Consider the following 27,204-nt stretch of genomic DNA (forward strand, 5'->3'; position numbering starts at 1 on the left):
GCTGTTGGTGGAAAGGCAGACAGGAATCAAGGAGGTGAGAGAGGGCCATGACATGCAACAAAGGTCCCAGGCACAGTCGACATTGCAGTCATGTGGCATCTTCTCTCTCTCTGTTTCTTTGGTCGCTAATTTCATCTCTGATGGTGAAATGTTTCTCTCTGTGGCTGTTGAGTGAATTTATCTCCTTAACAAGAATGCAGCAGAGATCATATAATGGCAGTGGGTAGTTTGCTTGTTGAACTTAGAGTGAGCTGTTTGGACTCACTCATTCATTTGGAATTTATCCCGTTTTTAATTGAGTGGTTGTTGATTGATTTTGCCTGATCAATTCAGTAATTACTTGTTTTGGCACTACTGTACAGGAATGGCTCATAGTTCATGCTGCAGTGATTCTGCATTAAGAGGAAAAGCTATGTAGAAAAAATACATGAAACCCATGACTGTGTCAGTGGCTGAGGTAACCTGCACCACAATCTATAGTACACACAGTATACTATATTAATAATTATTACATTTTTATTGTAGACTGAATTGATTGACATTAAAAGACATGTTGTATTGTATTGTTGTATTTCACTTCTATAAAACTGGGGACTTGTGAGTGACATATTAAAAGAATAATGATCAAAATCAATACAGCAGTAGTTCTCCTGATTTGGAATACCTGGTGTGGGTCAAGCTCTGAAAATGCTGGATCCTACATTTCCCATAATGCAACTCAGTAGCATCTTTTATTAGACTTTGCCGTGACTAATAAAGGCCCACGTCTTAAAGCTTGTAACGCAGGCTTTCCACTATCTTTTTTTTTGTAGTTTCCAAGCCCAAGCTGTGGTAGCCCTGATTACATCATCATTGGTTATTTTCTCAGACTTAAGGAAGCTCCCACCAGAGCCACAGAAGACATTATAATACTGTTTTCACAAATAGAGTAGTACTCCTCATAATGAATAGACTGAACTTCATGTGTATAATTGGTATAGTGCCCCTTTAATCAAATGAATCATATTATTCACAAGGTTTATTCTGTACAAACACAAAATGTCATATTTATAATTCTGAAAATGTCATTGGAAGGAAAAAAAAAAACTCAATAAAAAGTTAAACATGACTGTGTGATTTTTCAGAGGCAGGAAGCTACACAGCCAGCTGGGTGAAGAGGATCTTTTCCTTTTTCATACGGCTGATGATTTGTCTGCCTCTATTAGTTCCAAACAGGAAATACAAAATACCCACAACAGCAAGGGTGACATAAAAACCCAATATGGCGGTGATCACTTGGCGGTGGCTCAGCAGTGGCTCAGTGGCCTCAGGATGCTTATTACCTGGCAAGATAAATTGTTATTAGAGTTCAGCCCAGGGCATAAGTCTGTCAGTCTTACCTTTCTTGAATAAAAAGTAAAGAAAATAAAGAACGAATAGATCAGACACCCTTTGCAAGTATGGGCAATGGTTAGAGAGAGTTTGGGTGAAGCACTCTTCTTGTCAAGAGCCGTGTCATTTGCTGGCAATATCGATTTTCTTCCACTGATGTTGGATAGTAGATTCAGACGGTGGGCAGTGAAAGGCATGAGTACAGTAAACCAGCTATTTGAGGGTAGTGAAATGAAATCTTTCGCTCAACTTCCGATATCTACAAATAAGGCACTGCATCAAAAGCCATATGGAGTGGGAAAAGATTAGTAGAGACCCAACAAGTGTTGAAAAGCATTTTATTAGGGTAACAGAGAAACACTTTCCAACTAAGAACCATGTCTCCCATATCTACAGCTGACATGGCAGAAAATACCTTTCATGTCCTTATAGAGGACAGGAGATTTTTCAGGACTCCATTGATAGTTTCTTTGTTCGATAAAGGCTCATTCTCAGCTTTGTGTTGAAGGAAATGTGGGAAAATGAAACAGGTAAAGACCAAAGATATACACTATGCATACTTCTACTGATTGTGGGGAAAATGATAACTATAAATTGGAGGAAAACACTTTTGCTAACACAAACTCAATGGACTCAGAGACTGAAACAAGTCTATATAATGGAATATATGACAGCAAAATTGCAAATGAGGATGGACATTTTCCTGCAAAGATGGACTTCAGTTATGGTGTACTTGAATGTCTAAATGCTAGAATATGGACAAATGTATCTAGAAAAAGAAGAAAAAAAGCTCTCAGTCAAGGACTTTAATACCGTTCTATGTTCTGTTTTACTGACATTAATATTAAAAAAAAATATGGCTTGTTTTCACAGGCTATTGAGCAAAAAAAGCTAAGATATTTGCTTTAATGCTTGTGTTTTTTATTTGTATCAGAGCGTCTAAAAAGTCAGATCATAGAGGATTTTGAACTTGTATAAAAGAGAGCGTCGATATTTCTGATTCTATTTGCTGTGAAACAAGACTGTCAAACTATCCAAATGCAAAGTTGTGTAAACTGTCATGTTCATGTGAAATAAATAAATTCTTATTAATCAATTATTATTATCTTAACATGGATTAAATCCAATTTGTTCTATGTATGTCAGAACAATACTTTCAATTGATAAAAATGGATAAAAATAATACACTCACACACTCATTCACATACATTTGCTGAAATACTGAAAGCTACTCACCATGGATGCTGGAGTGCAGTTGAACTCGTACCTTGATTGCAGTTAATTTAGCAAAACCACAGTCTGTTTGTAATATAATGGTGTAATTTTCTACCTTGGTTACATTTGAGATGGTCAGATACACATAAGTCTGAGTGTCCCAACCACAGATGTATTTCATCAATCCACTGTTACACTCTATGCTGCCATGTGAGTTCCGCCAGCGATATTTTTGACCTGTACACTTCAGTCCAGGCCTGTAAATGATACTGCAGTTCAGTGTCACATTTTCTCCAGCAACAGCCTCCACTGTGTCGTTGCACCTCAGTGACACGTTTGAATCTGAAAAGGGGCAAAAATTGATATAATTAATAATGCATTACATAATGCATTTACAGTATTCTTAATATATTTTGTATGTATATTTATTTCTGGTACAAGTAATGTAAAAATACCTCCATTTGAAACCCAGCTTTGTAGAATAGTAGCAGCACACAGCAGACTCAAATGTATCCACAAGTAAGACATCCTGGAAGTTCCACTGTTGTCAAAAACTGGAAGAAAGAAACAACTTTTAGGACAGAGTTTGTCTTTTGTATTATAATTTGACGTTTGTCTTTAGTGAAATATTTCTTCTTAGATTTATGTTTCCATTCAAAAGAATTGTTGACAATTTACACGTCATCCTGCTTCCTCACAGCGTACTGATCAAAGGAACATTTTGGGAGATACGCTTATTCACTTTCTTGTAGAGAGATGAGCCAGTTGTAACACCTTAAAGCCATGTAAAACTTAGCAGAGAAGCTGCTTAAATACTGGATATATGATTTAAACAGTTAAAAGGATTAAGGTAATTTATACAGTTACAGTTAATAAAACTAGTCAGTGAGTAAACATTTGAAATAAATAGCTAAAAGTAATGGATAAACAGTTGAAATACTTAGCTAATCAACTGCATGAAAAAACCCAATGTAACAATATCCACTTTTATGTAGTTTAACTTAATATCGACTTTAAAATGATTTGAAATGAACAAAATTTGGAACATGATGGATGGGGCTGTAGAAAGTGGTAGTACTACTTGAGCTAAGCTAACAGGGATGTTGGGTAAAACAGTTTGAAAGCACTGGTTGAATCTACACATCACTCTATGAAGTGGTAACAACTGGCTCTCACTCAACCAGGTACAACATTACAAGGCTGATTACACATAAATACATCAACAATAATGTAACACTACTACTACACATTGTGAGAGGGGCCATTCTGCATAATGAATACTTTGTTTATAGTAGTTATGTTTCCTAAAGAAACATTTTGGCTGCATGACTTTATACTTTTACAAACCCATTGTTGTATTGCTACTGTTACTAAAGTAAAAGATATGAATGAATTGAAGCCTCTCAGTGAACTGTGCATATTAATCCATTTAATATGCTCAAGTCAATTTTATTTGTTTAGCCCAATATCACAAATCACTAATTATCCTCGGAGAGCTTTGCAGTCTGTATAGCAATACAACAACCCCTATCCTTAGACTCCAGTAATAACATCAATAATACCTCTCCCAGAACAGACTACTTTGATCTGATGTGAGACTCAGAATGACTCAGAATGGAGAAACATGAATGGTGACAGTATAAGATCCAGCTTTAAACATACGCACCACTCCTCCAGGAATTTCTTGGAGGTTAATGAGACTGTACACCTGCCAGCACAGATGAAATCAATAGAGAAATGTTGCTCCAAACAGGGTGAAGGATTGTGAGGACTGTGTAACGCGCTATACTTGTATATAACCAAAAGTACTGGACAGTCATTTGTATTGAGACTAGAAAACCTGCTCCAGATTTCAGCAACGTAAGACTATATCAAGTTATCAATAGAACACGTACATATGAATTTGCTCTATGAACATATACATGAAAGAGTCATTTTCATTCATGTAACTCATCAGTTGATTCAGGTGACAGCTGGGAACAAATAATATGCATCTGTAAATACTTTTGATACTTGAAACTGAACATGAAACTTGTTGTTGGTACATCAGTGACAGTTAGTACTGTGGTTGATAAAGCAACAATTCAACCAACTTGTGTGTTCGGCTGAGGAGGAAGGCTCACGTGATTTCACGTAAAAAGGCAAAAAGATCAAAGATAACTCTTTCCAACAGGAAGGAAGGACGCAAACTGATTATCTGCATTACTGATTAATCTAAAGTAGAGCAGAGAGAGAATCCATCCCTTATCAAAGTGTGAATAAACTTCAGAGTGATTCATTAACTGCTTGAAGTGCAGAAAAGCAAATACAGTGGAAACCGCTCATAGTGATCACTTCCGTCTAGGTCAAAATGATCATGTAAGCGGGTGATTATTATAAGTTGTTTTTCTTTTTTAATTTCTCACTCAGATTACCATCTAATTGAGGACATTTGTCTTTGTTTGATAACTTTAAACATAAAGTTAGGCTTTGCTGACGGCTTCTTGACTCATTTTAAAAAGGACGAGAGAGATAGAGAGAGACACAGAGAGAGAGAGAGAGAGAGAGCAGTGGCGAGAAAGCCGGTGGATGGGAGGAATAAAACCTTATTTTCTGATTATTTCACAGTGGTTACAATAATCACCCATTCTGCAGACCTGCAGAGGTGCACCGCAACGCCTGACAACGGTGCCGCAGCTGTCACATCACACACACATCATACATGTGGTACAAGAGTAAGGTAAAAAGAAAGAAGAATTACTGTTAGTTTAAATTTAATTTTTTTCCCTATATGTTTTTATGTATGAAAAGACCAAAAATTAACACTGTAAGGGGACTATTGATTAATATAAGCAAATAATTTAAATAGCATTTGTATAGGAATGATTCTGTTCCGGTTTCCACCATTAAGTTACAAACAGTAATAAATAATCTACATGTTGAGCTCAATGCTATAATAAATGGATAAATTAATATATTTTTTGGACTAAATGCATAGTTTTTGATAGTAGGGGTTGTACTGTACCAGTAAGAAGTTTGGACACACATTCTCATTGAAGTGTATGTGAAGATGTGTCCAAATGTTTGACTGAAGCCACTTCGCTTCATTTATCTATTGATCTAAAACCGGTGGAGCAGAATGTTATTATTGGATGTTAAATTATATAGTTTATTGTGTTGTTCAAATTATTTCTGTTCATGTTTTGAGGACATTTTTCAAAGTTCTAGAAACATTGTTTCTTTCCATACTAATGTGTGTGAGGTGCATTAATGATCATCATGGTTAAATGTGGAGAATCTAGTCTTCTGTTGCAAAACGTCTTTTCATATCATATATCCCACTTTTTTAAATGAAAAACTAGCATACACTGTTTTTTGTCAAAGGTATGAAACATGTCAAGTAGTCACAAGTGGTGTGTTTGTGCAAGCAAATTTGACCAAACAATCTCACCACAAGGTCCATTTAGAATTGTTCTCTTCCTCAGCAGAGTTGTATATGTTAAAATATACATACATATATATATATATATATATATATATATATATATATATATATATATATATATATATATATATATATATATATATATATATATATATATATATATATATATATATATATATATATATATATATATATATATATATATATATATATATATATATATATATATATATATATATATATATATATACATATTTATACATTTATGTATGATTAATGTTATCTATAGAGCCTCTTATGGCTGGATTATGCTATCTACCAATATTCAAAACAAATACTAATGAATCTTGGTTTTTTGATGATTTTCACTTCCTTGTTGTTATTTAGTTTGACAGTTTGTTTTTTGTTTTCACTGCAAATTTCTATTTTCTACATTTTCAGATAAAAAATCATTTCCCTTATTTTCCAGATCTTCATGTTTGGCCTGTTCTTGTTCAGTTAACACTATGCAAGTTTCAATTGTTGTTCTCATTATTTGACTAAAGAAATACTGGAAACCACTTCAAGCTAATGCATATACAAATAAATAAAGGTTTTCTTTTTTTTTCCGAATTGACAATTAATCCTTTAGTCAAAAAAACTGTTAAAAAAAGCATGACAAAATGTCCAAAAGCCCAAGGAGACGTCTTCAAATTGCTTGTCTTGCAAACTCCAAAACCCAAAGACATTCAATTTACAATAATATAAAAATAAAGTTGTTGATTAATTTAAAGTTGTTTTTGTTTTTTTTTTAATCCTCTATTTTCTATCAATCCTTTAGTCTGTAAAATGTCAAAAACTGTGTAAAAGACCTGCCAAAATTTACAAAAGCACTGAGTGGCATCTTAAAAATTGCTTTTTATGTCTTGCCAACTCTCCAAAACTCAAAGATATTCAATTTAGAACAATATAAAAATACAGTTGTTGATTGATTTTGTAGATCAACTCATTAATTACTTGTTTTGGCACTACTGTACAGGAATGGCTCACAGTTCATGCTGCAGTGATTCTACATTAACAGGAAAAGCTATGTAGAAAAAATACATGAAACCCATGACAATAAAAAGTTAAACATGATGTGTGATTTTTCAGAGGCAGGAAGCTACACAGCCAGCTGGGTGAAGAGGATCTTTCATGAACAACAAATATTTGAACACACACAGATGCTTATACACAAATTTCAGAATTTGTCAGGATATCAGCAAGTTTTCATTTCTCGGTTCTCTGTCGTCTTCTCCTTGAGTCCTTTCCTTCTTCATTCAGCTGATGATTTGTCCGCCTCTATTAGTTTTACACAGGAAATACAAAATACACACAACAGCAAGCGTGACAACAATACCCAATATAGGGGTGATCACATGGTGGCGGCTCAGCGGTGGCTCAGGGGCCTCAGGAGGCATAATACCTGGCAAGATAAATTGTTATTAATCAATTATTATTATCTTAACATGTGGATTAAATCCAACTTGTTCTGTGTATGTCCGAACAAGACTTTCAATTTATAAAAATGGATAAAAACAATACAGACATACACTCATTCACATACATTTGCTAAAATACTTTAAGATACTGAAAGCTACTCACTTTGGCCTCTGGATGTTTCTGTTGTTGTTCTGTCTTGTTTAACTCGTACTTTGATAGATTTTTTAGGAGTGCCACAGTCTGTATGTATTACAATGGTGTAATTCTCCTCTTCGATGACATTTGAGATGGTCAGATACACATAAGTCTGAGTGTCCCAACCACAGAAGGGTTTCATCAAGCTACTGTTACACTGTATGTCGCCATTTGAGTTACTCCAGCAATAGTGGTAACTTGTACACTCCAGTTCAGGCCCATAAATGATGCTGCAGTTTAGTGTCACATTTTCTCCAGCAACAACCTCCACTCTGTCGTTGCACTTCAATGGCATGTTTGCATCTGAAAAGGGGCAAAAATTGATATAATTAATAATGCATTACATAATGCATTTACAGTATACTTAATATATTTTTGTATTTATTTCTGGTACAAGCAATGTAAAAATACCTCCATTTGAAGCACTGCTTTGTAGAATAGCAGCAGCACACAGCAGACTCAAATGTATCCACAAGTAAGACATCCTGGAAGTTCCACTGTTGTCAGAAACTGGAAGAAAGAAACAACGCTACATAACTTTTAGGACAGAGTTTGGTTTTTGATTTTGAATTTGTTGTTTGTCTTTAGTGAAATATTTCTTCAAATAATCTAAAATTGTTGGAGTTCTTAGACTTAAGTTTCCATTCAAACAAATTCATGACATTTTACACATCCTGCTTCCTCGCGCTGTTCTGATCAAAATGATTAAAGGAATACTTTGTGGGAAATATGCTTATTCACTTTCTTGTAGAGAGATGGATGAGAAGATTGATGCAACTCTTAATGTGTACAGTAAATATGAAGCTACTGCCAGCAGACAATTAGCTTAGCTTAGCACAAAGGCTGAAAACAGTTTGAAACGGCTAGTCTCAGACATGTCCTCATGATAAGTTGGTAACTTTTTAAACTGCAACAGTTTAAGTAGTATATTTTAACTCTTCGTCATTTTGGGAAATACAAGCATTTGTATGCTGTTAGTATTTCTTCACTGTGCCCGCCCAAGACATAGTCCCACATATAACCCCCTGTAAAACCACACGTCATTTTTACACATTGGTTTTTGTGTGGATTAAACAAACAAAATATAATGTGTTAATTAGTGAGCTTAAGAGGTGCTGATAAGTAGATTTTGATACATTTGGACAGTCAGTCTAGCTGTTTCCTCTTCTTTCCAGTATTTATGCTAAGCTAGGCTAGCCAGCTGCTGGTTATGGCATTATATTTAATATACAGACATGAGAGTGGTATCAATCTTCTTATGTGACTCCCAGCAAAAAACAACAAATAAGCATTTTCCCAAAATGTCAAACTATCCTTTTAACAGTGCATTGCAGATTTGTGGGTTTGAAATTTAATTTAGCTGCTTATGTTATGTTTGAGTGACTGGGTAAAATGTTTGAAACTATTAGTGCTTATCTTTTAATCATGTTTCTTGTGGACTTTATTATACATTAAACTTTACACTGACAGAGGTAATTCTTACTTCAGAGGTATGGTTGACTACAGAGCAGTTTGGAAATGGTCTAAGGTCTATTTTTTAGTTATGCTGACTAACTTCTTGCATGAAGTCCATATATGGACTGCATTAATGATATCTACAAACCACTGCATTTGCATAATGCATCATAAGATTCATTCTAAGCCTGCATAATGCATTATGTTTCATAGCTACAGTCATAAACCTCATAAACCAGAAGTTTTCTCTGGAAGTGAAACAGATAGTAAGTGTGACATTGTGCAAACAAGGAACTGTTTATATAGAAGCAGGTACACTATAATACTGTGTGTTGATCCTAAAACAAGATTCCAAATTTTGAGAAACCGCAAACAGAAAGTCAAAGTGGTGACACTAAATGACAGCCTCACTGAAATAAACGCCTCCAGTGAACTGTGCAGCAACACTGTCACTGCAGCAACTTCCTGAGTCCTGGATTTCTCAGTAAGGCACCAGTTTCCAGGAATTACACACCTTCTTATTCCTACCTTCATACTTACCTGCCTCCTTAACTACACTTAAAAAAAAGAAGAAAACACTCAAAATCTCATCAGGAATAGATTGGAGGCTACTTAATGTGGTATATCTTCATATTTTTTAATGTATTGTGTAAGTTATGAACAGCAGAAAGACAGACTGATGAGAGAAGCACAACACATATATGTACACTCTTATTTTGGTAGAAAAAGGTAATAAAGTGTCATGAAGGAATTAAAACCTGCCATGGCCACACGCTGCATGTGTAATACAGAGAACTCATTTACTTGTTCAGAATATTATCTTTCATGTAAAATGAATGATTATAAAAAACTGTAATATTTGACCATGTAAGTATGCATGGTGATCATGCTTGTAATGCATTAAATCTTGTCACATTACATTTTGCAAGGTTATGATAACAGCTGCAGGGCATTATGCACAAGTTATAATAAATCACTCAGATCTCATTTAAAAGTGTGGCCAATTGTTCAAATGTAATGTGAGCTCTCTCATCAAGTATGACTTTAGAAGGGCTTTTTTATATTTACATTTGTGCTGTAAATTGCTGAGGTTGCAAAGAAGCAGTGTGTCTTTTCTTATAATATTCTACTATCTCATATTTGTTAAGGATTTATGATTAACTCAAACTCAAAATGTGTTAACCAGTCACTGCCTCAGATAACACCAGTGGTGGAAATACCCAAGTTCCAGTTTGTAGGTATGTGCACTTTTTCTATTAACCGTAGACCTGTACCTGTCAGAAATATATTTTACTGCACTTCATTCATCGGACAACTATTATTACTCGTAATTATTCAGATTCAGATACAAGGCTGATTACACATACATACAACAACAATAATAATCCAATAATGTAATACTACTACTACACACTGTGAAAGCGGCCATTCTGCATAATGAGTACTTTTACTTGATGCTTCTACTATAGTTTGTTTATAGTAGTTATGTTTCCTAAAGAAATATTTTGACTGCATGACCTTATACTTTTACAAGCCCGTTGTTGTATTTCTACTGTTACTTAAGTAAAAGATATGAATGAATTGCAGCCTCTCAGTGAACTGTGCATATTAATCCATTTAATATCCTCCATATACACATGAATAAACTTCAGTGATTCATTAACTGCTTCAAATGCAGAAAAGCAAATACAATCTCCCTTGCAAAAACTTATAACAGTAATAGTCAAGTCAATTTTATTTGTTTAGTCCAATATCACAAATCACTAATTATCCACGGGGGGCTTTACAGTCTGTACAACAATACAACACCTCCTGTCCTTAGACCCCAGTAATAATATCAATAATGCTTCTCTCAGAGAGACAGGTGCTTACCTCAGACTACTTCATTCTGATGTGAGACTCAGAATGACTGGAAAAACATGAATGGTGACAGTATAAGATCCAGCTTTAAACGTACGCACCGTACCAGGGGAGTTTCCTGAAGGTTGGTGAGACTGGACACCTGCCATTACAGATTAAATCAAGAAAGGGTGTGATAGAGAGAGAGAGAGAGAGAGAGAGAGAGAGAGAGAGAGGATTGTGAGGACTGCGTAACACTCTATACTTGTATAGAACCAAAAGTACTGGACAGTCATTTGCATTGAGACTACAAAACCTGCTCCAGATTTCAGCAATGTAAGACTATATCAAGTTATCAATAGAACACGTGCATATGACTTTGCTCTATGAATATATACATGAAAGAGTCATTTTCATTCATGTAACTCATCAGTTGATTCAGGTGACAGCGGGAAACAAATAATATGCATCTGTAAATACTTTTGATACTTGAAACTGAACATGAAACTTGTTGTTGGCACAGCAGTGACAGTTAGTACTGTGGTTGATAAAGCAACAATTCAACCAACTCATCTGTTCGGCTGAGGAGGAAGGCTCCTGTGATTTCACATAAAAAGGCAAAAAGATCAAAGATAACTCTTTCCAACAGGAAGGAAGGACGCAAACTGATTATCTGCATTACTGATTAATCTAAAGTAGAGCAGAGAGAGAATCCATCCCTCATCAAACTGTGAATATTCATATCTAGAGCCATTTAGCTTAATTTATCTATTGATCTAAAACTGGTAGAGCAGAATGTTATTTCACTTATTTTCCAGATCTATATGTTTGGCCTGTTCTTGTTTAGTTAACACAATGCAAGTTTAAATTTTTATTCTCAATATTTTATGTTGACTTAAGAAAAACTGGAAATCATTTCAAGCTAATGAATACACAAATACATTTTTCAAATTGTCAATTAATCCTTTAGTCAAAAAAAGGCCTGTCAAAAACCCAAGGTGACGTCTTCAAATTGCTTGTCTTGCAAAGTCCAAAACCCAAAGATATTCAATTTACAATAATATAAAAATAAAGTTGTCAGTTAATTTTCTGCAGATCAACTTACCAATCAATTGTTTTGTCACTAGTGGCTGTACACTGTACACATTAAGCACCTTTAAACAGTCAGTTCACCCAAATTACAAAAAACCCAAACAAAAATACTCAATTACCTGTAGTGGCATCTAGCCATACAGGTGCTCACAGCACTGGAAAATTACATAAATACATTTCTAAATGCAACTTTAACATTACACAACTGTCAGATTAAATCTGAGGAACAGAGACAAACCCAAACACATCCAATCACTGATCAGTGAAATTCAGATCAGAACTAAAAGTTGTTTTGAATGTTGATTTTAATTAATGCTCCAAAATGTGGGCTGCTGTTTTTAGCCTTGTACGTAATCCTTTAACTGGAAAGGTTTAGACATCAAATGTTCACATTTTAACAACACATTCACTTTTCAGAAGATAAGTAAAGTTCAATGAGACGACACCTGTTCACTTGTTTGTCAGAATATTTTAGTGCTCAACATGTATGACATGTATGTTTTAATCTTGTAAAACAAAGAACACAAACAACATAAAACTTAAAAATACTAGTCATGGGTGGCTTTGGCTTTGTGTTTTTCTAGACTCTGGACCCGTATTTCTCCTCAGGCTCAGGTCTGCCAGAGGGGATCCACCATTTTTAAACTACAGACATCACCCCCCCTGTGGCCAAATGGAAGAACTGCACCTACTGAGACTTTCAGTTCTCACTAAGTGGTCTGTAGAGCAACATGGTCCTCTACTTGTCCTTCATGGTGCCAGCATGAATGATGAGATGGTCCAAACAGAATCAGGAGCCAACCAGAGGCAGCTCTCATTCCACCTCCATCATGTCTTAAAACTAAATCTGTTTTCCTCTCTCTCACCACTGCATGTGCGGGGGCTATGTGTGGCTGTGACCCTGTTTTCTGTATTGGGTGAGCAGCAGTGTGCCGGCCTGTGGGGAGTCCTGGCCCTGTAGCCAGTCTTGATAAAGGGTGTGCAGGGTGGGGTTGAGCTCTGGGAGACAGACTGGCAGGCTGCTGTAGGTCTCCTCCATCTGCTGCACTAGGGTTTTATTGGCCCGGCCTCCTGCCTCGCTCCTTGCCTGTCCACGGCTGCTCAAGCACCCTGATGGGTAGCATTTCAGATTAGAAAAGTCATCACTGTGGAAGTGGCAGGAAAAATGGAAACAAAGAGTATGACTGGAATGATGTTACTGTACCTCCTGGGCAGGACAGCACCTCTACCTCATTCAGTGAGCACTCACGGGTCAGAAGTGCTTTTTAAACTGTAGGAACACAAAGAAAACAGATTTAATTGAAAAACACTGCATTATCTGATGTGTCAGCCACCAAAACATTTGCATCATTAGGAGAGTAGTTCCATCTACTTAATACTTACTCATTTGCATCTCAAAATCAGGGCTCCAATGACGAGGAACAATATGATGGTGAATGCTGTCACACTCAAGGTAATGAAGACGAGATCCAAAAATGGAAATTGCATTGTTCACTGGGATCCTTCTCTGTGAGGAAAAGCAGCAGAAGAAGAAATGTAAAGTTAAATCAAGCTGATGAATGGACTTTATCTCCTGTCAAACTCAAATTACTGATTCTTTTCACCTCTGACGATGATAACGGTGCCATTGCTGCGGAGGGTTACTCTGGTATCTGATTTGAAGTACGTCCAGCTGCAGTAATACAAGTCTGTGTCCTTCAACCCAAGCAGAGACAGCCACAAGGTGAAGCCATAGCCCTACGGTGTCTGCTTCTCTGCAGTTATTTGAATTCGACCTTCAAATTCTGCAGTTGTTGTACAGACATGGCTGAAAATATTGGTATCCTTCCACTTTAAAAAAAAAACCAAACAGACTCAATTTTCTCTGTATTAAGTTGAAACTGACAGAAGTATATGGTGTCCATCATTATTTATTTCACATTGAGTATAACTGAAACTTTGCTTTACAACTTAACAACTTAACATATTATTTAACACAATAAAAGAAATGAGAACAGCATGGCCAAAAATATTGGTTCCCTTGACTTATTATTTTGTGGCAAAGCCTCTGGAAGCAAAAACTGCAGTCAATCACTTTCTGTAACTCTGAATAAGGTTTCTACACTTCTCCACTGGAAATTCAGCTCACTCTTCTTAAGCAAACTGCTCCAATTCTCTCAGGATTGATGCGTGCCGTCTACCAACTGCAAGTTTCAGCTCTTTCCACAGATGTTCAATGGGATTCAGATCAGGACTCATAGCAGCCACTTCAGAATGTCCAACATTTTCTTCTCATCCACTCTTGGGTACTTTTTGATGTATGACCTGTGGCTAAGACACAGCTTTCTGAAAACAGGCTGTATGTTTCACTCCAAAATGTCTTGATAGTCTTCTGATTTCATTGTGCCCTACACAGATTCAAGGCACCCAGTGTCTGAGGCAGCAAAGCAACCCTAAAACATCACTGAACCTCCTCCATGTTTCACGGTAGGCATGGTATTCTTTTCTTTGAAGGCTTCATTTTTTCATCTGTAAACATAGGGTTATTGTGATTTACCAGAAAGCTCTAATTATGTTTCATCTGTCCAAAACACATTCTCCCAGAGGGACTGTGGCTTGTCAACATGTATTTTGGCAAAGTCCAGTCTGGCTTTTTTGTGTCTTCCTCTTAGAGGTGGGGTCTTCCTGTCTTTTCTACCATGGATCCCATTTTCATTCAGACAGTGATGGATGGTGTGACTTGAAACTATTGTATCTTGAAGTTGAAGATCAGCTTGGATTTGCATTGAAGTTTTCCTTGGTTCTTTCTCGACCATTTGAGCAATCCTTCTGTTCAATCTCAGGCCAATTTTCCTCTTGCAACCACGTCCAGAAATGTTGGCTACAATTCCATGGGCCTTAAACTTCTTAATAATATTGTAGACAGATGTCACAGGAACATAAAGCTCTTTGGAAATGGTTTTGTAACCTTTACGTTGACCATGCTTGGTTATTACCTTTTTTCTAATGTCTTCAGACCAGTCTCTAGTTTTCCCTCTGTTTCAAATGTTCATTGTGATGCACACAGTGGAACAGCAGAGTGAGTAATTTTCTCCTTTTAAACTGGCTGCATGAGTGATTATAAGACTGAAAACACCTGTGATACTAATTAAAACAATAGTCTGCTTAATGTATCACTACAAGTCAATTATTTCTTACAACTTCTAAAGGGTACCAATAATTTTGTCCAAAAATATACTTTTAAATGATCAATTCAAACACTGATGTTAAAGGAAATTCATCAAAAGAGCTAAGAGATGCTTTCAGGCAGTGGTTTCATGTAAATACGTATATTTGTTCAAGAACTGAACAAAGGTGTAGTTTTTACTTAACTTGAGTATTTTCACTGTATGCTACTGTATACTTCTCTGCCACACTTCAGTGGGAATTACTGTACTTTTCCCTAAATTTATATGACAGCTGTAGTTAGTTTTTAGTTTAAGATTTTACACTAAAACAGGAAAAGATGACTCAAACTCATCTTAGAAGACAGCTTCATTTTTTGATTCTTCAAACCCAAACCTATTCATTCTTTTTCTCTTCCACACACACACTCACCTGTCCAGGTGTTGAGTGTTACCTCATTGGGCAGGAAGAGTAATCCCAACACACAGCTCCACCACTGGACTTTCATCCTGCCAGCTGGGCTGCAGGTAAGCCTCTGCAGAGTCAGCCAAAAACGCAGCAGCCTGACTGACTGACACGCTGACTGTCACATGAATGCTTAAAAAGGAGTGATGTGGTTTACAAAGGAAATGTGACAATGACTCTTGTTTTTACTGAGTGGTTATTAGCTGCTGTGTCTTATTACATCATACGGAAGCACTTGTTTTTGACAAAACTTTATTTGAAGAGATGTTCCATCAACTACAACAGTTTCATGTACAGAAGCTGACATAACTTATGTCATGAACATGCACAATATATCAGCATAGAACATACTGTATTATGTAAACAAATAAGTCCAGTTGTCAGACAAGTAGGCAGGTAGAGTGTATAAAAATGTGATAAATAAAGCTTTTGATTGATCAGTTATTTTGCATTGTAAGATTTTCCCACCTCAAGGAATGTATGTGAATATTTCTATGTATAATATAGGAAAACAAAAAATGGTAGTAACACTGATTAAGTTGAAATTAGCAACATCATTTAGGGTTGTTTCAAGTTGTATTTTGGGTGTATCAGAAATGGGGTTTTTTGGGGGGGTTTTAGTTAGTTGTTGTTTTCTTTGGTTAGTTAGTTGCTTGGCAGCTTTGGCAGTGTCATAGGCGCACTAGATGACCTACTGAGTGAGCCAGTGCAGCAAAAACTCGACAATAAAAAACAATAAAAAAACACTATTACATTTACTTTGAATTCCCAATCTGTATGTTTTGTGCAGAATAGGCTGTTTTAATAGCAGACATTTTGATTAGTCATAGCAGGAAAAGATATTAGATATTAAAAGATATTTTTTTGGGCATTTTTGCCTTTATTGGACAGCTGTTGGTGGAAAGGCAGACAGGAATCAAGGAGGTGAGAGAGGGCCATGACATGCAACAAAGGTCCCAGGCGCAGTCGACATTGCAGTTATGTGGCATATGCCACATGACTGCAATGTCAGATAAGTGAGTTAGATACAGCTTCTCTCTCTCTGTTTCTTTGGTCACTAATTTCATCTCTGATGGTGAAATGTTTCTCTCTGCGGCTGTTGTGTGAATTTATCTCCTTAACAAGAATGCAGCAGAGATCATATAATGGCAGTGGGTAGTTTGCTTGTTGAACTTAGAGTGAGCTGTTTGGACTCACTCATTCATTTGGAATTTATCCCGTTTTTAATTGAGTGGTTGTTGATTGATTTTGCCTGATCAATTCAGTAATTACTTGTTTTGGCACTACTGTACAGGAATGGCTCATAGTTCATGCTGCAGTGATTCTGCATTAAGAGGAAAAGCTATGTAGAAAAAATACATGAAACCCATGACTGTGTCAGTGGCTGAGGTAACCTGCACCACAATCTATAGTACACACAGTATACTATATTAATAATTATTACATTTTTATTGTAGACTGAATTGATTGACATTAAAAGACATGTTGTATTGTATTGTTGTATTTCACTTCTATAAAACTGGGGACTTGTGAGTGACATATTGAAAGAATAATGATCAAAATCAATACAGCAGTAGTTCTCCTGATTTGGAATACCTGGTGTGGGTCAAGCTCTGAAAATGCTGGATCCTACATTTCCCATAATGCAACTCAATAGCATCTTTTATTAGACTTTGCCCTGACTAATAAAGGCCCACGTCTTAAAGCTTGTCACGCAGGCTTTCCACTATCTTTTTTTTTGTAGTTTCCAAGCCCAAGCTGTGGTAGCCCTGATTACATCATCATTGGTTATTTTCTCAGACTTAAGGGAGCTCCCACCAGAGCCACAGAAGACATTATAATACTGTTTTCACAAATAGAGTAGTACTCCTCATAATGAATAGACTGAACTTCATGTGTATAATTGGTGTAGTGCCCCTTTAATCAAATGAATCATATTATTCACAAGGTTTATTCTGTACAAACACAAAATGTCATATTTACACAATATGTACAAAGATCCAAAGAATTCTGAAAATGTCATTGGAAGAAAAAAAAAAAAAAAATTAATAAAAAGTTAAACATGACTGTGTGATTTTTCAGAGGCAGGAAGCTACACAGCCAGCTGGGTGAAGAGGATCTTTCATGAACAACAAATATTTGAACACACACAGATGCTTATACACAAATTTCAGAATTTGTCAGGATATCAGCAAGTTTTCATTTCTCGGTTCTCTGTCGTCTCCTCCTTGAGTCCTTTCCTTCTTCATTCAGCTGATGATTTGTCCGCCTCTATTAGTTTTACACAGGAAATACAAAATACCCACAACAGCAAGCATGACAAAAATACCCAATATAGGGGTGATCACATGGTGGCGGCTCAGCGGTGGCTCAGTGGCCTGAGAATGCATAATACCTGGCAAGATAAATTGTTATTAATCAATTATTATTATCTTAACATGTGGATTAAATCCAACTTGTTCTGTGTATGTCCGAACAAGACTTTCAATTTATAAAAATGGATAAAAACAATACAGACATGCACTCATTCACATACATTTGCTAAAATACTTTAAGATACTGAAAGCTACTCACTTTGGCCTCTGGATGTTTCTGTTGTTGTTCTGTCTTGTTTAACTCGTACTTTGATAGATTTTTTAGGAAAGCCACAGTTAGTATGTATTACAATGGTGTAATTCTCCTCTTCGATGACATTTGAGATGGTCAGATACACATAAGTCTGAGTGTCCCAACCACAGAAGGGTTTCATCAAGCTACTGCTACACTGTATGCTGCCATTTGAGTTACTCCAGCAATAGTGGTAACTTGTACAGTTCAGTCCAGGCCTGTAAATGATACTGCAGTTCAGTGTCACATTTTCTCCAGCAACAACCTCCACTGTGTCGTTGCACTTCAATGGCATGTTTGCATCTGAAAAGGGGCAAAAATTGATATAATTAATAATGCATTACATAATGCATTTACAGTATACTTAATATATTTTTGTATTTATTTCTGGTACAAGCAATTTAAAAATACCTCCATTTGAAGCACTGCTTTGTAGAATAGTAGCAGCACACAGCAGACTCAAATGTATCCACAAGTAAGACATCCTGGAAGTTCCACTGTTGTCAGAAACTGGAAGAAAGAAACAACGCTACATAACTTTTAGGACAGAGTTTGGTTTTTGCTTTTGAATTTGTTGTTTGTCTTTAGTGAAATATTTCTTCAAATAATCTAAAATTGTTGGAGTTCTTAGATTTAAGTTTCCATTCAAACAAGTTCATGACATTTTACACACGTCATCCTGCTTCCTCGCGCTGTTCTGATCAAAATGATTAAAGGAATACTTTGTGGGAAATACGCTCATTCACTTTCTTGTAGAGAGATAGATGAGAAGATTGATGCAACTCTTAATGTGTACAGTAAATATGAAGCTACTGCCGGCAGACAATTAGCTTAGCTTAGCACAAAGGCTGAAAACAGTTTGAAACGGCTAGTCTCAGACATGTCCTCATGATAAGTTGGTAACTTTTTAAACTGCAACAGTTTAAGTAGTATATTTTAACTCTTTGTCATTTTGGGAAATACAGGCATTTGTATGCTGTTAGTATTTCTTCATTGTGCCCGCCCAAGACATAGTCCCATATATAACCCCCCTGTAAAACCACACGTCATTTTTACACATTGGTTTTTGTGTGGATTAAACAAACAAGATATAATGTGTTAATTAGTGAGCTTAAGAGGTGCTGATAAGTAGATTTTGATACATTTGGACAGTCAGTCTAGCTGTTTCCTCTTCTTTCCAGTATTATGCTAAGCTAGGCTAGCCGGCTGCTGGTTATGGCATTATATTTAATATACAGACATGAGAGTGGTATCAATCTTCTTATGTGACTCCCAGCAAAAAACAACAAATAAGAATTTTCCCAAAATGTCAAACTATCCTTTTAACAGTGCATTGCAGATTTGTGGGTTTGAAATTTAATTTAGCTGCTTATGTTACGTTTGAGTGACTGGGTAAAATGTTTGAAACTATTAGGGCTTATCTTTTAATCATATTTCTTGTGGACTTTATTATACATTAAACTTTACACTGACAGAGGTAATTCTTACTTCAGAGGTATGGTTGACTACAGAGCAGTTTGGAAAAGGCCTAAGGTCTATTTTTTAGTTCTACTGACTAACTTCTTGCATGAAGTCCATATATGGACTGCATTAATGATATCTACAAACCACTGCATTTGCATAATGCATCATAAGATTCATTCTAAGCCTGCATAATGCATTATGTTTCATAGCTACAGTCATAAACCTCATAAACCAGAAGTTTTCTCTGGAAGTAAAACAGATATTAAGTGTGACATTGTGCAAACAAGGAACTGTTTATATAGAAGCAGGTACACTATAATACTGTGTGTTGATCCTAAAACAAGATTCCAAATTTTGAGAGACCGCAAACAGAAAGTCAAAGTGGTGACACTAAATGACAGCCTCACTGAAAGAAACGCCTCCAGCGAACTGTGCAGCAACACTGTCACTGCAGCAACTTCCTGAGTCCTGGATTTCTCAGTAAGGCACCAGTTTCCAGGAATTACACACCTTCTTATTCCTACCTTCATACTTACCTGCCTCCTTAACTACACTTAAAAAAAGAAGAAAATACTCAAAATCTCATCAGGAATAGATTGGAGGCTACTTAATGTGGTATATCTTCATATTTTTTAATGTATTGTGTAAGTTATGAACAGCAGAAAGACAGACTGATGAGAGAAGCACAACACATATCTGTACACTCTTATTTTGGTAGAAAAAGGTAATAAAGTGTCATGAAGGAATTAAAACCTGCCATGGCCATACGCTGCATGTGTAATACAGAGAACTCATTTACTTGTTCAGAATATTATCTTTCATGTAAAATGAATGATTATAAAAAACTGTAATATTTGACCATGTAAGTATCCATGGTGATCATGCTTGTAATGCATTAAATCTTGTCACATTACATTTTGCAAGGTTATGATAACAGCTGCAGGGCATTATGCACGAGTTATAATAAATCATTCAGGTCTCATTTAAAAGTGTGGCCAATTGTTCAAATGTAATGTGAGCTCTCTCATCAAGTATGACTTTATAAGGGCTTTTTTATATTTACATTTGTAAATATAAATTGCTGAGGTTGCAAAGAAGCAGTGAGTCTTTTCTTATAATATTCTACTATCTCATATTTGTTAAGGATTTATGATTAACTCAAACTCAAAATGTGTTAACCAGTCACTGCCTCAGATAACACCAGTGGTGGAAATACCCAAGTTCCAGTTTGTAGGTATGTGCACTTTTTCTATTAACCATAGACCTGTACCTGTCAGAAATATATTTTACTGCACTTCATTCATCGGACAACTATTATTACTCGTAATTATTCAGATTCAGATACAAGGCTGATTACACATACATGCAACAACAATAATAATCCAATAATGTAATACTACTACTACACACTGTGAAAGCGGCCATTCTGCATAATGAGTACTTTTACTTGATGCTTCTACTATAGTTTGTTTATAGTAGTTATGTTTCCTAAAGAAACATTTTGACTGCATGACTTAATACTTTTACAAGCCCGTTGTTGTATTGCTACTGTTACTTGAGTAAAAGATATGAATGAATTGCAGCCTCTCAGTGAACTGTGCATATTAATCCATTTAATATCCTCCATATACACATGAATAAACTTCAGTGATTCATTAACTGCTTCAAATGCAGAAAAGCAAATAAAGTCTCCCTTGCAAAAACTTATAACAGTAATAGTCAAGTCAATTTTATTTGTTTAGTCCAATATCACAAATCACTAATTATCCACGGGGGGCTTTACAGTCTGTACAACAATACAACACCTCCTGTCCTTAGACCCCAGTGATAACATCAATAATACATCTCTCAGAAAGACAGGTGCTTACCTCAGACTACTTCATTCTGATGTGAGACCCAGAATGACTGGAAAAACATGAATGGTGACAGTATAAGATCCAGCTTTAAACGTACGCACTGTACCAGGGGAATTTCCTGAAGGTTAGTGAGACTGGACACCTGCCATTACAGATTAAATCAAGAAAGGGTGTGATAGAGAGAGGGAGAGAGATAGAGAGAGAGAGAGAGAGAGAGAGAGAGAGAGAGAGAGAGAGAGAGGGAGAGAAATGTTGCTCCAAACAGGGTGAAGGGTTGTGAGGACTGTGTAACACTCTATACTTGTATATAACCAAAAGTACTGGACAGTCATTTGCATTGAGACTAGAAAACCTGCTTCAGATTTCAGCAACGTAAGACTATATCAAGTTATCAATAGAACATGTGCATATGAATTTGCTTTATTAACATATACATGAAAGAGTCATTTTCATTCATGTAACTCATCAGTTGATTCAGGTGACAGCGGGAAACAAATAATATGCATCTGTAAATACTTTTGATACTTGAAACTGAACATGAAACTTGTTGTTGGCACAGCTGCAGGTTGATAAAGCAACAATTCAACCAACTCATGTGTTTGGCTGAGGAGGAAGGCTCACGTGATTTCACATAAAAAGACAAAAAGATCAAAGATAACTCTTTCCAACAGGAAGGAAGGACGCAAACTGATTATCTTAATTAACTTAATTTATCTATTGATCTAAAACCGGTAGAGCAGAATGCTATTTCACTTATTTTCCAGATCTTTATGTTTGGCCTGTTCTTGTTTAGTCAACACTATGCAAGTTTAAATTGTTATTCTCATTATTTTATGTTGACTTAAGAAAAACTGGAAATCACTTCAAGCTAATGAATACACAAATATATAAAGATTTTTTTTCAAATTGTCAATCAATCCTTTAGTCAAAAAAACTGTTTAAAGGCCTGTCAAAATGTCCAAAAACCCAAGGTGATGTCTTCATATTGCTTGTCTTGCAAAGATATTCAATTTACAATAATATAAAAATAAAGTTGTCAGTTAATTTTCTGTAGATCAACTTACCAATCAATTGTTTTGTCACTAGTGGCTGTACACTCTACACATTAAGCACCTTTAAACAGTCAGTTCACCCAAATTACAAAAAACCCAAACAAAAATACTCACTTACCTGTAGTGGCATTTAGCCATACAGGTGCTCACAGCACTGGAAAAATTACATAAATACATTTCTAAATGCAACTTTAACATTACACAACTGTCAGATTAAATCTGAGGAACAGAAACAAACCCAAACACATCCAATCACTGATCACTGAAATTCAGATCAGAACTAAAAGTTGTTTTGAATGTTGATTTTAATTAATGCTCCAAAATGTGGGCTGCTGTTTTTAGCCTTGTACGCAATCCTTTAACTGGAAAGGTTTAGACATCAAATGTTCACATTTTAACAACACATTCACTTTTCAGAAGATCAGTAAAGTTCAATGAGACGACACCTGTTCACTTGTTTGTCAGAATATTTTAGTGCTCAACATGTATGTATGTTTTAATCTTGTAAAACAAAGAACACAAACAACATATAACTTACAAATACTAGTCATGGGTGGCTTTGGCTTTGTGTTTTTCTAGACTCTGGACTTATTTCTCCTCAGGTGCAGGTCTGCCAGAGGGGATCCACCATTTTTAAACTACAGACATCACCCCCCTGTGGCCAAATGGAAGAACTGCACCTACTGAGACTTTCAGTTCTCACTAAGTGGTCTGTAGAGCAACATGGTCCTCTACTTGTCCTTCATGGTGCCAGCATGAATGATGAGATGGTCCAAACAGAATCAGGAGCCAACCAGAGGCAGCTCTCATTCCACTTCCATCATGTCTTAAAACTAAATCTGTTTTCCTCTCTCTCACCACTGCATGTGCGGGGGCTGTGTGTGGCTCTGACTCTGACTTCTGTACTGAGTGTGCAGCAGTGTGCCAGCCTGTGGGGAGTCCTGGCCCTGTAGCCAGTCTTGATAAAGGGTGTGCAGGGTGGGGTTGAGCTCTGGGAGACAGACTGGCAGGCTGCTGTAGGTCTCCTCCATCTGCTGCACCAGGGTTTTATCCGCCCGGCCTCCTGCCTCGCTCCTCGCCTGTCCACGGCTGCTCAAGCACCCTGATGGGTAGCATTTTAGATTAGAAAAGTCATCACTGTGGAAGTGGCAGGAAAAATGGAAACAAAGAGTATGACTGGAATGATGTTACTGTACCTCCTGGGCAGGACAGCACCTCCACCTCATGCAGTGAGCACTCACGGGTCAGAAGTGCTTTTTAAACTGTAGGAACACAAAGAAAACAGATTTAATTGAAAAACACTGCATTATCTTATGTGTTAGCCACCAAAACATTTGCATCATTAGGAGAGTAGTTCCATCTACTTAATACTTACTCATTTGCATCTCAAAATCAGGGCTCCAATGACGAGGAACAATATGATGGTGAATGCTGTCACACTCAAGGTAATGAAGACGAGATCCAAAAAATGGAAATTGCATTGTTCACTGGGATCCTTCTCTGTGAGGAAAAGCAGCAGAAGAAGAAATGTAAAGTTAAATCAAGCTGATGAATGGACTTTATCTCCTGTCAAACTCAAATTACTGATTCTTTTCACCTCTGACGATGATAGCGGTGCCATTGCTGCGGAGGGTTACTCTGGTATCTGATTTGAAGTACGTCCAGCTGCAGTAATACCAGTCTGTGTCCTTCAACCCAAGCAGAGACAGCCACAAGGTGAAGCCATAGCCCTACGGTGTCTGCTTCTCTGTAGTTATTTGAATTCGACTTTCAAATTCTGCAGTTGTTGTACAGACATGGCTGATATATATATAATATTGGTATCCTTCCACTTTAAAAAAAAAACAAACAGACTCAATTTTCTCTGTATTAAGTTGAAACTGACAGAAGTATATGGTGTCCATCATTATTTATTTCACATTGAGTATAACTGAAACTTTGCTTTACAACTTTACAACTTAACATATTATTTAACACAATAAAACAAATGAAAACAGCATGGCCAAAAATATTGGTTCCCTTGACTTATTATTTTGTGGCAAAGCCTCTGGAAGCAATCACTTTCTGTAACTCTGAATAAGGTTTCTACACTTCTCCCCTGGAAGTTCAGCTCACTCTTCTTAAGCAAACTGCTCCAATTCTCTCAGGATTGATGGGTGCCGTCTACCAACTGCAAGTTTCAGCTCTTTCCACAGATGTTCAATGGGATTCAGATCAGGACTCATAGCAGCCACTTCAGAATGTCCAACATTTTCTTCTCATCCACTCTTGGGTACTTTTTGATGTATGACCTGTGGCTAAGACACAGCTTTCTGAAAACAGGCTGTATGTTTCACTTCAAAATGCCTTGATAGTCTTCTGATTTCATTGTGCCCTGCACAGATTCAAGGCACCCAGTGTCTGAGGCAGCAAAGCAACCCTAAAACATCACTGAACTTCTTCCATGTTTCACGGTAGGCATGGTATTCTTTTCTTTGAAGGCTTCATTTTTTCTTCTGTAAACATAGGGTTATTGTGATTTACCAGAAAGCTCTAATTATGTTTCATCTGTCCAAAACACATTCTCCCAGAAGGACTGTGGCTTGTCAACATGTATTTTGGCAAAGTCCAGTCTGGCTTTTTTGTGTCTCCCTCTTAGAGATGGGGTCTTCCTGTTTTTTCTACCATGGATCCCATTTTCATTCAGACAGTGACGGATGGTGTGACTTGAAACTATTGTATCTTGAAGCTGAAGATCAGCTTGGATTTGCATTGAAGTTTTCCTTGGTTCTTTCTCGACCATTCGAGCAATCCTTCTGTTCAATCTCGGGCCAATTTTCCTCCTGCAACCACATCCAGAGATGTTGGCTACAATTCCATGGGCCTTAAACTTCTTAATAATATTGTAGACAGTGGTCACAGGAACATAAAGCTCTTTGGAAATGGTTTTGTAACCTTTACGTTGACCATGCTTGGTTATTACCTTTTTTCTAATGTCTTCAGACCAGTCTCTAGTTTTCCCTCTGTTTTAAATGTTCATTGTGATGCACACAGTGGAACAGCAGAGTGAGTAATTTTCTCCTTTTAAACTGGCTGCATGAGTGATTATAAGACTGAAAACACCTGTGATACTAATTAAAACACAATAGTCTGCTTAATGTATCACTACAAGTCAATTATTTCTTACAACTTCTAAAGGGTACCAATAATTTTGTCCAAAAATATACTTTTAAATGATCAATTCAAACACTGATGTTAAAGGAAATTCATCAAAAGAGCTAAGAGATGCTTTCAGGCAGTGGTTTCATGTAAATACGTATATTTGTTCAAGAACTGAACAAAGGTGTAGTTTTTACTTAACTTGAGTATTTTCACTGTATGCTACTTTATACTTCTATGCCACACTTCAGTGGGAATTACTGTACTTTTCCCTAAATTTATATGACAGCTGTAGTTAGTTTTTAGATTAAGATTTTACACTAAAACAGGAAAAGATGACTCAAACTCATCTTAGAAGACAGCTTCATTTTTTGATTCTTCAAACCCAAACCTATTCATTCTTTTTCTCTTCCACACACACACTCACCTGTCCAGGTGTTGAGTGTTACCTCAGTGGGCAGGAAGAGTAATCCCAACACACAGCTCCACCACTGGACTTTCATCCTGCCAGCTGGGCTGCAGGTAAGCCTCTGCAGAGTCGGCCAAAAACGCAGCAGCCTGACTGACTGACACGCTGACTGTCACATGAATGCTTAAAAAGGAATGATGTGGTGTACAAAGGAAATGTGACAATGACTCTTGTTTTTACTGAGTGGTTATTAGCTGCTGTGTCTTATTACATCATACAGAAGCACTTGTTTTTGACAAAACTTTATTTGAAGAGATGTTCCATCAACCATAACAGTTTCATGTACAGAAGCTGACATAACTTATGTCATGAACATGCACAATATATCAGCATAGAACATACTGTATTATGTAAACAAATAAGTCCAGTTGTCAGACAAGTAGGCAGGTAGAGTGTATAAAAATGTGATAAATAAAGCTTTTGATTGATCAGTTATTTTGCATTGTAAGATTTTCCCACCTCAAGGAATGTATGTGAATATTTCTATGTATAATATAGGAAAACAAAAAATGGTAGTAACACTGATTAAGTTGAAATTAGCAACATCATTTAGGGTTGTTTCAAGTTGTATTTTGGGTGTATCAGAAGTGGGGTTTTCTGGGGGGGTTTTAGTTAGTTGTTATTTTCTTTGGTTAGTTAGTTGCTTGGCAGCTTTGGCAGTGTCATAGGCGCACTAGATGACCTGCTGAGTGAGCCAGTGCAGCAAAAACTCGACAATAAAAAACAATAAAAAAACACTATTACATTTTCTTTGAATTCCCAATCTGTATGTTTTGTGCAGAATAGACTGTTTTAATAGCAGACATTTTGAGTAGTCAAAGCAGGAAAAGATATTACTTTAAGATAATTTTTTGGGCATTTTTGCCTTTATTGGACAGCTGTTGGTGGAAAGGCAGACAGGAATCAAGGAGGTGAGAGAGGGCCATGACATGCAACAAAGGTCCCAGGCGCAGTCGA

The 27,204-nt window shown here is 36.5% G+C and overlaps 3 long non-coding RNA genes across 4 annotated transcripts; all 3 read right to left on the bottom strand.

The window, feature by feature from the left end:
- Positions 1 to 1,083: 1,083 nt before the first annotated feature.
- Positions 1,084 to 21,708, bottom strand: LOC122970955. Its single transcript, XR_006399365.1, has 5 exons — positions 21,601 to 21,708; positions 18,680 to 18,778; positions 18,236 to 18,571; positions 17,729 to 18,056; positions 1,084 to 1,108 (listed from the first exon to the last, which is right to left on the bottom strand). It is a non-coding gene; the product is annotated as an uncharacterized LOC122970955 (long non-coding RNA).
- On the bottom strand, positions 12,340 to 15,099 carry LOC122970957. Its single transcript, XR_006399368.1, has 5 exons — positions 15,028 to 15,099; positions 13,657 to 13,747; positions 13,436 to 13,559; positions 13,257 to 13,322; positions 12,340 to 13,162 (listed from the first exon to the last, which is right to left on the bottom strand). It is a non-coding gene; the product is annotated as an uncharacterized LOC122970957 (long non-coding RNA).
- Positions 21,709 to 23,276: 1,568 nt separating the features above from the next.
- Positions 23,277 to 26,325, bottom strand: LOC122970956. 2 transcript variants are annotated; one of them, XR_006399367.1, is made up of 5 exons: positions 26,206 to 26,325; positions 24,238 to 24,328; positions 24,016 to 24,140; positions 23,837 to 23,902; positions 23,277 to 23,742 (listed from the first exon to the last, which is right to left on the bottom strand). It is a non-coding gene; the product is annotated as an uncharacterized LOC122970956 (long non-coding RNA). The 2 variants fall into 2 exon arrangements; XR_006399366.1 differs by lacking the exon at positions 26,206 to 26,325 and adding an exon at positions 25,603 to 25,645.
- Positions 26,326 to 27,204: the final 879 nt, after the last annotated feature.

The sequence above is a fragment of the Thunnus albacares genome, chromosome 20 (genome assembly GCF_914725855.1).
Source record: "Thunnus albacares chromosome 20, fThuAlb1.1, whole genome shotgun sequence".
Taxonomy (NCBI): domain Eukaryota; kingdom Metazoa; phylum Chordata; class Actinopteri; order Scombriformes; family Scombridae; genus Thunnus; species Thunnus albacares.